The following is a 10525-nucleotide window of genomic DNA, read 5'->3' on the forward strand; positions in this document are numbered from 1 at the left end:
CTTTGTGCATAGAAATATTAATGCTTGTTACCTACTTGCAAATATTTTCCCCAAGTTTACATAGCCAAATCTAGGCTGGGTGCAGTGGCTCACGAGGTCAAGAAATCAAGACCATCCTGGCCAACATGATGAAACTTCATCTCTACTAAAAATACAAAAATTAGCTGGGCGTGGTGGTGTGCGCCTGTAGTCCCAGCTACTCAGGAGGCTGAGGCAGGATAATCGCTTGAACCCAGGAGGCAGAGGTTGCAGTGAGCCAAGATCGTGTCACTGCACTCCAGCCTGGCAACAGAGTGAGATTCCGTCTCAATAAAATAAAATAAAATATAGTAAAATCTATCAACCTACATAGAAAAAGTCTGGAAGTTTATTCACCAACATATAGTGTATATCTCTTAGTAACTGAGGATGGCTTTCTGCTTACCTGATTTTTCTTAATATCTACAGTGGACATGTAATACTGTTATAATAAAAAGTTATTTAATGAAAAAATTAAATAAGTAGTAGGTTCTAAAACAAAATTCTTTTTTGTGGGGGGACAGAGTGTCACTCTGTTGCCCAGACTGGAGTAAAATGGCGAGATCTCTGCTCACTGCAACTTCTACCTCCTGGGTTCAAGCAATGCTCATGTGTCAGCCTCCCGAGTAACTGGGATTACATGGGCGCACCACCTTGCCCAGCTAATTTTTGTATTTTTAGTAGAGATAAGGTTTCATCATCTTGTCCAGGCTGGTCTTGAACTCCTGGCCTCAGGTGATCCACCCACCTCGGCCTCCCAAAGTGCTGGGATTAAGGCATGAACCACCGTCCCCAGCAATAAAAATCTTTCAATGAAAGCTTTAAAGGACGTGTATTCTACATTACAGGGAAAAGCCATGAACCTTGCTTTTTTTTTAAAAAAAAATGTGTTTTGGTCAGGCGCAGTGGCTCACGCCTGTAATCCCAGCATTTTGGGAGGCCGAGGCAGGCGGATCACCTGAGGTCAGGAGTTCAAGACCAGCCTGGCCAACATGGTGAAACCCTGTCTCTACTAAAGATACAAAAATTAGCGGGGTGTGGTGGTGTGTGCCTGTAAACCCAGCTACTCAGGAGATTGAGACAGGAGAATCACTTGAATCCAGGAGGTGGAGGTTGCAGTGAGCCGAGATCGCAGTGAGCCGAGATCACGCCACTACACTCCAGCCTGGATGACAGAGTGAGACTCTGTCTCAAAATAAAATAAAATAAAAGTGTTTTAAAATTTTATTTTCCATGTCCACTGAATATTAATCTTAAACTTTTTGGCATCACTAGATGCTTTCAGAATCTGATAAAAGCCTCAGACACTTTCTCCCCAAAATATAAACACACACCAAATGTAGCCTACAATATCTATGGGTTAATTTATCCCTCAGAAGTCTTTCTATAAGCCCCCTAGTTTTCCGTGGGTCCTGACTGTACATGAAAAATAAAATCCTAAGCCTCCCACTGAGTGAACAGACCTCCTCTTGGCCAAGGGGACCCCAAAGAAACCTGAAAAATTGTATTTCTACCCATAACAGGAAGAGATCAGACATACATCCTTCTACCTCCTCCCTTTCAGAGTTTAGACACAACTCACTGGCATTAATGTTAAAATAGGGATCATAAGACTCTGTGGCAATAAGACACCAAATTATAGAAAGACCTAAGGCCATGCAAGGCAAGGGTTAAGTCATGCCTGCAGGCCATCAGTCTTGCTGAATAGGTCATTTCGATGCAAAATATTGTGGCTAACTCTCACGTAGCATCCTTATCTTCAACATTTCTTTCTTCTGACTCCAAGTTTTAGACAGCCTTACAACTTTAACCAATTGCAAATTAAAGAATCTCTGAATCCACCTGTAACCTGTAAGTCCCACTTCAGCATATCCTGGCTTCTTGGACTGAACACCTTCCATGTGTTGACTTACATCTTTGCCTGTAACTCCTGCCTCCCTGAAATGCATAAAATTGTAATCTGACCACCTCAGGACCACTTACTCAAAGTTTCTTGGGTTTGTGTTTTTCCCAGGCTATGGTCAGTCACATTGGCCCTGAATAAATGTCTAAAATATTTTACAGAGTTTGGTTTTTCTTTTAACATGACTTAGAACTCCTGAGTACCCCCAGCTCTAATTAACCTTAACGAGAAATACATTACTCTTTTAGAAGCAAGTAAAAATACAGGCTGGGTGCGGTGGCTCACACCTGTGATCCCAGCACTTTGGGAAACCAAGGTGGGTGGATCACTTGGGGTCAGAAGTTCAAGACCAGCCTAGCCAACATGGTAAAACCCTGTCTCTACTAAAAATACAAAAATTAGCTGGGTGGGGTGGCACATGGCTGTAGTCCCATCTATGCAGGAGGCTGAGGCAGGATAGCTTGAGCCAGGGAGGTTGAGGTTGCAGTGAGCTAGGATCACGCCACTGCACTCCAGCCTGGGTAACAGAGCAAGACTCTGTCTCAAAAAAACAAACAAAACAACAACAACAAACATTGCTATCATTATTTAACTCTTACTCAAATGTATGTGTAGAAGAGGCAAAATTTTACCTCTGCCCTCTTAGGGTTTTTTGGCTGGACTCGAGAATTAAACTTACATTAAGACAGGTTAACAAGAGAAATACATACAGATTTATTTAATATTAAGTTTACATTATTTAATATAACGTATGACATGGGAGCCCTCATAAGTAAATGAAGACCCACAAAAGTGGGAAAACGTAAATGCTTTTATATTAGGATGAATAAAGACAGGCAACGGCAGAAAAGTAACGAAACTATGTGGGGAGGCTAAAGAAGATAAAAAGTACCGGGCGCGGTGGCTCAAGCCTGTAATCCCAGCACTTTGGGAGGCCGAGACGGGCGGATCACGAGGTCAGGAGATCGAGACCATCCTGGCTAACATGGTGAAACCCCGTCTCTACTAAAAAATACAAAAAACTAGCCGGGCGAGGTGGCGGGCGCCTGTAGTCCCAGCTACTCGGGAGGCTGAGGCAGGAGAATGGCGTAAACCCGGGAGGCGGAGCTTGCAGTGAGCTGAGATCTGGCCACTGCACTCCAGCCCGGACGACAGAGCGAGACTCCGTCTCAAAAAAAAAAAAAAAAAAGTATTTTAACAAGGTCTGTTTGTACAGAATTTTCTCAGTCTCAACTTCCCATTCTTGACAATAAGAATGTTGCCTTCCTTCTGGTAAAGGGAGGACATCTTCTATATGGGGCTTTTATCTCCTCCTTTAAGGAAGAAAAGGGGAAGAATCAGAGTCCCTTCTTGCACCCATTTTTTTTTTAATGTGCCTTTAGCTCAAAATAATCCTTATGCCAAAGTGGTATATTTTGGGATAGCATATTCTGCCACATATTACTGCCTGCCTGAGCCTACAGCATGTTCCAAAATATCAGTGAGCAATAAAATAAATTAATTCCTGTGCCACCAGGGGCTGCTATTGCCAATGTAACTGTTGAAACTTGGTAGCAGCTGCATTTTTAGAATGCCTTCAAGCAAAAGGATCCAAGTACAAAGCTTTATTTTATTAACTCTCAAAACAAACTATTTTGTAGATAACAAAGCTGGGCATAGGCCTATTAAAAGAATTGTCTAAGGCAAGGAAACGGTAAGAAAAAGACCCTGAAGCCTTGATGCAAAGGGAAATTATAAATACCTAACTAAAACTTCCTTGTAAACAGGTTTCCTTTCCGTTGTGGCCAAATATGTTTCCATTCTAAGTTCCATTAAGCAACTGGTCCCAGGCAAGTAATAGGTGTTTTTAATGAGGTTTTTCACCTCTGAAAACATTAAAATATTATATAAAATGTGAACTGAGATGTGTGCAAACACAAGGGCACCAAAGTTTTACAATGAGCTCTACCTGCACTCTGTCTCCATTCTACTTTCTGCAATTATGCTGTTATTAACATTCACTCTTCACTCAACTGGTCACTCAACAGATTTTATTTTTTTGAGACAGGGTCTCACTCTGTCATCCTGGCTGCAGTGTAGTGGCGTGATCCCAGCTTACTGCAAACTCAACCTCCCTGGCTCAAGCTATCCTTCTGCCTTAGCCTCCTACATAGATGGGACTACAGATGTGTGCCAGCCCGTCTAGCTGATTTTTATTTTTATTTTTATTTTTTTTTTATTTTTGCGAGACGGAGTCATTGCTCTGCTGCCCAGGCTGGAGTGCAGGGGCCGGCCTCTCAGCTCACTGCAAGCTTCCCGCCTCTCCCGGGTTCACCCATTCTCCTGTTCTCAACCTCCGACGTAGCTGGGACCTCACAGGCCCCGCCTCGGTCGCCCGGCCTAGTTTTTTGTAATTCTTTTAGTAAGACGGGGTTTTCAACCAGTATTAGCCCAGGATGGTCCTCGATCTCCTGACTCGTGATCCGCCGTCTCGGCCCTCCCAAAGTGCTGGGATTACAGGCCTTTGATGCCACCGCACGCCCGGCCTTACCGCGATTCTTTGAGACAGGGTCCCACCATGTTGCCCGGTCTGTTCTCCACCTCCTGAGTTCAAGTGATCCTCCCACCTTGGCCTCCCAAACTGCTGTGATTACAGGTGTAAGTCACCATGCCCTGGCCAACAGGTATTAGTTGAGAGCTTTTGCAATCCATTCTGCTTGGCTCCAGGAGATAACAGAAATATTTGACTGTCTCTGCCTTAAAATCTTACATTCTGGTAAGGGAAAATTACATGTAAATACATTATTAAAATACAATGGACTAAGAATTGTTATTACTTAGTACCTAAAAATAGCTATCAGGTTTGGTGGAAGAAGATTCCATTAATTCAGCTGCAGTAGGTCAGGAGAGGCTTAATGGAGAATATCAGAATATGCTGCAGGTGAAGTAACTCATCCCTATATATGGAGGCATGAAACAGAGTGAGGTGTTGAGTCCTCTGTAAATAGTATAGGAAGAATGGAACCAGGACCCTAGGGTAATAAATCTGAAAAAATAGACAGGGCCTAGGTCACAGAGATGAAGAGTTTACATGTAATGGACAATTTTTTTTTTTTTTTTTTTTTAGAGTTTTGCTCTTGTTGCCCAGGCTGGAGTGGAGTGGCACAATCTTGGCTCACTGCAACCTCTGCCTCCCAGGTTCAAGTGATTCTCCTGCCTCAGCCTCCCGAGTAGCTGGGATTACAGGCATGCACCACCACGCCCAGCTAATTTTTGTATTTTTAGTAGAGACGGGGTTTTATCATGTTGGCCAGGCTAGTGTCGAACTCCTGACCTCAGGTGATCCACCCACCTCAGCCTCCCAAGTAATGCCAATTTTTATACTTAATCATTGGGAAGTGTAGAGAAGGAAAAATCTTTCCTCTTCCCATCTCAGGGTTCTTCGCTGGGGCTTTGTAACAAAACACAACTTAACAAGAGAAAAGCATACAAATTTATTTAATATAAGTTTTACATGACACAGGGGCCTTCATAAGGAAATGACCCAAAGAAGCACTTTGAGCCATATGATTATACGCTAAGTGGGACAAAGAGTAATAAATTGTGAAAATATGGACTTGGTCTAGGGTGGTTAATCATGGAGAAGTGACTAGGAAGAATTAGTTTAACAAGGTTTTTTAATACAGATTTTTTATGGCCTTGATTCCCCATTTCTGGTGTTAAGAATACCTTCTAGCTGGGCACAATGGCTCATGCCTGTAATCTCAGCACTTTGGGAGGCTGAGGAAGCTGGATTGCTTGAGGTCAGGAGTTCGAGACCAGCCTGGCCAGTATGGTGAAACCCCACCTCTACTAAAAACACAAACATTAGCCAGGTGTGGTGGGGGGCACCTGTAATCCCTGCTACTCGGGAGGCTGAAGCAGGAGAATCACTTGCACCTGGGAGGCAGAGGTTGCAGTGAGCCGAGATCAAGATGGTGCCACTGCACTCCAACCTGGGCAACAGAGTGAGACTGTCAAAAGAAAAAAGAAAAGAAAAGAAAAAAGAGCACCTTTCACATGTGAGTTTTATCTTCTGCTTCTGCTTTCAGGAAGAAAAAGGTAAGTCACAGTGCCCTTTATGCACCTGCTGTTTTTTAGGTGCTTTTAACTCAAAATAATCAATAAGAGCCAGAGTAGCTTATTTGGAGTGGTGTGTTCTCAACTACTTCAGGAGTCCCTGAAGAGTTGTAAGCAGAGGAGTAATAACAAGATCAGACTTGGGGTTTTGTTTTTTTCTGAGATAGGGTCTCACTCTGCCACCCAGTGCGGTGGTATGAGCCTATCTCACTGCAACCTCGAACTTCCAGGCTCAAAAGGATCCTCCTGCCTCAGCCTGTCGAGTAGCTAGGACTACAGGTGCACATCACTGTGCAGATTTTTTTTTTTTTTTTTTTGAGACAAGATCTCACTGTGTTGCCCAGGCTGATCTCAAATTCCTGGGCTCAAGCTATTCTCCTGCCTCAGCCTCCCAAAGTGCTGGGATTACAGGCATGAACCACCCCAACCAGCCAGATTTGAGTTCTTAAAAGATCCTTCTGTGGTGGTAGTGTGGCAAAGGAACTGGAGGAGGCCCCACTTCCCAACACTATTGCATTGGAGATTAAGTTTCCAACACATGAATTTTGGAGTGGACAGAGATATTCAATTCATAGCAGTTTCTTTTGATGGTGTCATGTTTACCTGAGTCTTTGTTATCCATGTAACTTTGCACTGGTGTTTATGTATTTAAAGGAACAAACACGCCAGGTGCAGTGGCTCACGCCTGTAATCCCAGCACTTTGGGAGGCCGATGTGGGCAGATCACAAGGTCAGGAGATCGAGACCATCCTGGCTAACAGAGTGAAACCCCGTCTCTACTAAAAATAAAAAAAATTAGCCGGGTGTGGTGGTGGGCACCTGTAGTCCCAGCTACTCTGGAGGTTGAGGCAGGAGAATGGTGTGAACCTGGGAGGCAGAGCTTGCAGTGAGCCGAGATCGCGCCACTGCACTCCAGCCTGGGCGACAAGCGAGACTCCATCTCAAAAAAAAAGGAACAAACACCTCTTCCAGTCTTTATAGACTAGTTTTAGAAGGAAAAGGCCTTCTCCTATTGGGTCCCTGAATTGATGGGATTGCACTCAAATGGGGTTGGAGCTGGGTCCACAGTTGGGTCCACAGTTGGCAAGCTTGTTACCAGGGGCTCTAATGGGTGTGGATCCTGTCTGGTCCATGGGTGGACTGGACTGCCCCCAGAACCTTGGTCAGTAGGACTGGTGTTGGGATGGGGGTCTGCAGACAATGGGCCTATTACCAGATGCATAGACTGGTGTGGCTTCCTCCAGTTTCCTGGTAAGCTTCCTGCTAGGTCACTGGGTGGGCCCTTGAGCAGGCAGTACTGGCCCTAACAGTAGTTTAGAGGGGCTGGAACCAAGTCACTGGGCTGCTTCAGGGTCCACAGGCAAGAGTGAAATCTGCAGGCCTGCTTCCTGGGGCATGGATAGTCATGTCACCCCCGGGTCTCTTCATGGGCAGGATTGCTCTCAGACCACAATGAGGAGGGCTGGAGTTGAGACTTAACAGTTGTTTCAGGGTCTGCTATGAAACTGATGTTGGTGGGCCTGTCACCTGAGACACAAGTAGTTATGATTCTTCCAGGTCCCTAAGTAGATGGTCTAGTAGCAGGACCAAGGCCAAACAGGGTTGTAGCCAAGTCCACAGGGAGGTAGCACCATTTCCAAGTCTGGAGCTGCAACCTCGATCAATGAGTCTGCTACCTGGGTGCAATTCTGCTGTCTCAAAACAGCCTTCCTGGATCTTGGGCTCCATAAGGGTTTCACAGTCTCCTATCTAGTTCCCAAAGTTCCCAACAGAGGTACTTTTATCTGCGGACAGGTGAAAAGCTAAAAACTATTGTTGCTGTGGGGAAACACAAGTGAGGTAGCTCCTGGTCTCCCATTTTGCTGATGTCACTCTCCTGGCTGTCTTAAATCTCTCACTTTCTTTTTTTTTTTTGAGCCGGAGTCTGGCTCTGTCGTCCAGGCTGGAGTGCAGTGGCCGGATCTCAGCTCACCGCAAGCTCCGCCTCCCGGGTTTACGCCATTCTCCTGCCTCAGCCTCCCAAGTAGCTGGGACTACAGGCGCCCGCCACCTCGCCCGGCTAGTTTTTTGTATTTTTTAGTAGAGACGGGGTTTCACCGTGTTAGCCAGGATGGTCTCGATCTCCTGACCTCGTGATCCGCCCGTCTCGGCCTCCCAAAGTGTTGGGATTACAGGCTTGAGCCACCGCGCCCGGCCAAATCTCTCACTTTCTTAAATCTCTCTTATTCCACAGGTTACCCTTTCATCTTCATTGTTGCTATTGTTAATTTTCTTGCAATTTATTTATAGGTCATTTGTCCTAAAGAGTTTTTCACGTTCTACATCTTATTGATTGCATCCTCATGGTACTATTTTAAAAATATATTCTTCTAGACCAGGTGTAGTGGCTGACACCTGTAATCCCAGCACTTTGGGAGGCAGGTGGATCACCTGAGGTCAGGAATTTGAGACCAGCCTAGCCAACGTGGTGAAACCCTGCCTCTACTAAAAATGCAAAATTAGCTGGGCGTGGTGGTACATGCCTTTAATCCCAGTAACTTGGGAGGCTAAGGCAGAGAACTGCTTGAACCTGGGAGGCGGAGGTTGCAATGAGTCAAGATCATGCCATTGCACTCCCACGTGGGCTATAGAGTGAGACTCCATCTCAAAAAAAATTTTTTTTAATTAAAAAAAAATACATATATATATAGCATCATTCCATTTTTTTTTAAGTTTAGCTTGCAATAGTAACATGAAGCAGAGGCCTAGTTTCATTAAGTATATTTTGATTTTCTTAATTTTCCTTGAAAGGTTTCTAGTTCACATTTACATCACATTTCACATTTATGAATACAAGAAATCCTTGTATTTCTTGTAAACCCATTCATTGGTAGTTGGATCTAGGAACTTGATTAAGATTTAATTTTTTTTCAGGCTTAATTCACTTTATTTTTCTTGTATAAAAACCCTATGTTGTAGCCACAGCTGGAGCCTGGGTCTGCTGCATGGAGACTCTGGTGTGGGTCTTGACAAGGTGGTCAGTGAATTCCTGATAGGGAGAGTTGGTAAACACAGTCTCCTTCCGGAGGTCAGGGGTCAGGTAGCTGTAGGTCTTAGAGATGGCATCAAAGGTGGTCTTGGCGAAGTTGCCCAGGGTGGCAGTGCAGCCCTGGGCTGAGGTGTAGCAGTCATCGATACCAGCCATCATGAGCAGCTTCTTGGGCACAGGCACTGAGACGATGCCAGTGCCCCTGGGTGCAGGGATGAGGCGCACCAGCACACAGCCGCAGCAGCCTGTCACCTTGCAAGGGACGGTGTGGGCCTTGCTGATCTTGTTCTCCCAGTAGCCTCTGCGCACGGGGACAATGGAGAGTTTGACCAGGATGATGGCCCCATGGATGGCAGTGGCCACCTCCTTGGAGCACTTAACACCCAGGCCGACGTGGCCATTGTAGTCCCCGAAAGCAACAAACGCCTTGAACCTGGTGCGCTGGCCAGCACGGGTCTGCTTCTGCACCGGCATAATCTTCAAAACCTCGTCTTTGAGAGAGGCCCCCAAGAAAAAGTCAATGATCTCAGATTCCTTAATGGGCAGGGAGAAGAGGTAGATCTCCTCCAGGGACTTGATCTTCATGTCCTTGACCAAGCGGCCCAGCTTGGTGACGGGCATCCACTCCTTACCCTTGGCCTTGCCTCCGCGAGCTCTGCGGCCTTGGCCCCAGCCCCGTCCACAGCCGTAACCCCGGCCCCGGATGCCACTGCCGAAACCTCTGAGGAAGCCACCGCGGTTCCCCATCCCAGGGCCACCAGGGCCTCCGGGCCCCCCCGCTGCACCGGCGTCATCCACCATTTGGTGTTTTCTCAGAGAAGAAGATTTAATTTTTTTTTCATTCTTCCAGCAGGATGTATATCAAGTCAGCTTGCCTCACTTTTTTAGGCTGGGCACGGTGGCTCACGCCTGTAATCCCAACGCTTTAGGAGGCCAAGGCAGGCGAATCACGAGGCCAGGAGTTCAAGACCAGCCTGGCCAACATGCCAAAACCCCATCTCTACTAAAAAATACAATAGCCAGGTGTAGTTGCACGAGACTGTAGTCCCAGCTACTCGGGAGGCTGAGTGAGGCAGGAGAATCGCTTGAACCTGGAAGGCAGTGGTTGCAGTGAGCCGAGATCGTGCTCCTGCACTCCAGCCTGTGTGACAGAGCAAGACTCTATCTCAAAAAAATAAATAAATAAAGTCGGCTTGCCTTACTGTTTAAAGAAATAATGGGGTTTTGCTATGTTGCCTAGGCTAGAGTTCAATGGCTAGTCACAGGCACAATCATAAGAGTGCATACTTTAACTCCTGGGCTCAAGCCATTCTCTTGCCTGAACTTCCCAAGTAGTGGGACTATAGGCACACACCACTGTGCCCAGCTTGCCTTGCTTTTTGTATTGTGCCCCAACACATCCTGGACCCCCAAAACAACAGTCATTTCTTTTGCCCACAAATTTGCAATTTTTGTCTTTTTTTTTTTTTTTTTTTTTT

The 10525-nt window shown here is 45.8% G+C and overlaps 1 pseudogene across 1 annotated transcript; it reads right to left on the bottom strand.

Annotated features, from left to right (window-relative positions):
• Positions 1-8932: 8932 nt before the first annotated feature.
• LOC108540593 (40S ribosomal protein S2 pseudogene) lies at positions 8933-9950 on the bottom strand (annotated as a pseudogene). Its single transcript, XR_001888714.1, has one exon. The product of XR_001888714.1 is annotated as a 40S ribosomal protein S2 pseudogene (transcript).
• Between the last annotated feature and the right edge of the window lie 575 nt (positions 9951-10525).

The sequence above is a fragment of the Rhinopithecus bieti genome, unplaced genomic scaffold, assembly GCF_001698545.2.
Source record: "Rhinopithecus bieti isolate Rb0 unplaced genomic scaffold, ASM169854v2 scaffold_19867, whole genome shotgun sequence".
Taxonomy (NCBI): domain Eukaryota; kingdom Metazoa; phylum Chordata; class Mammalia; order Primates; family Cercopithecidae; genus Rhinopithecus; species Rhinopithecus bieti.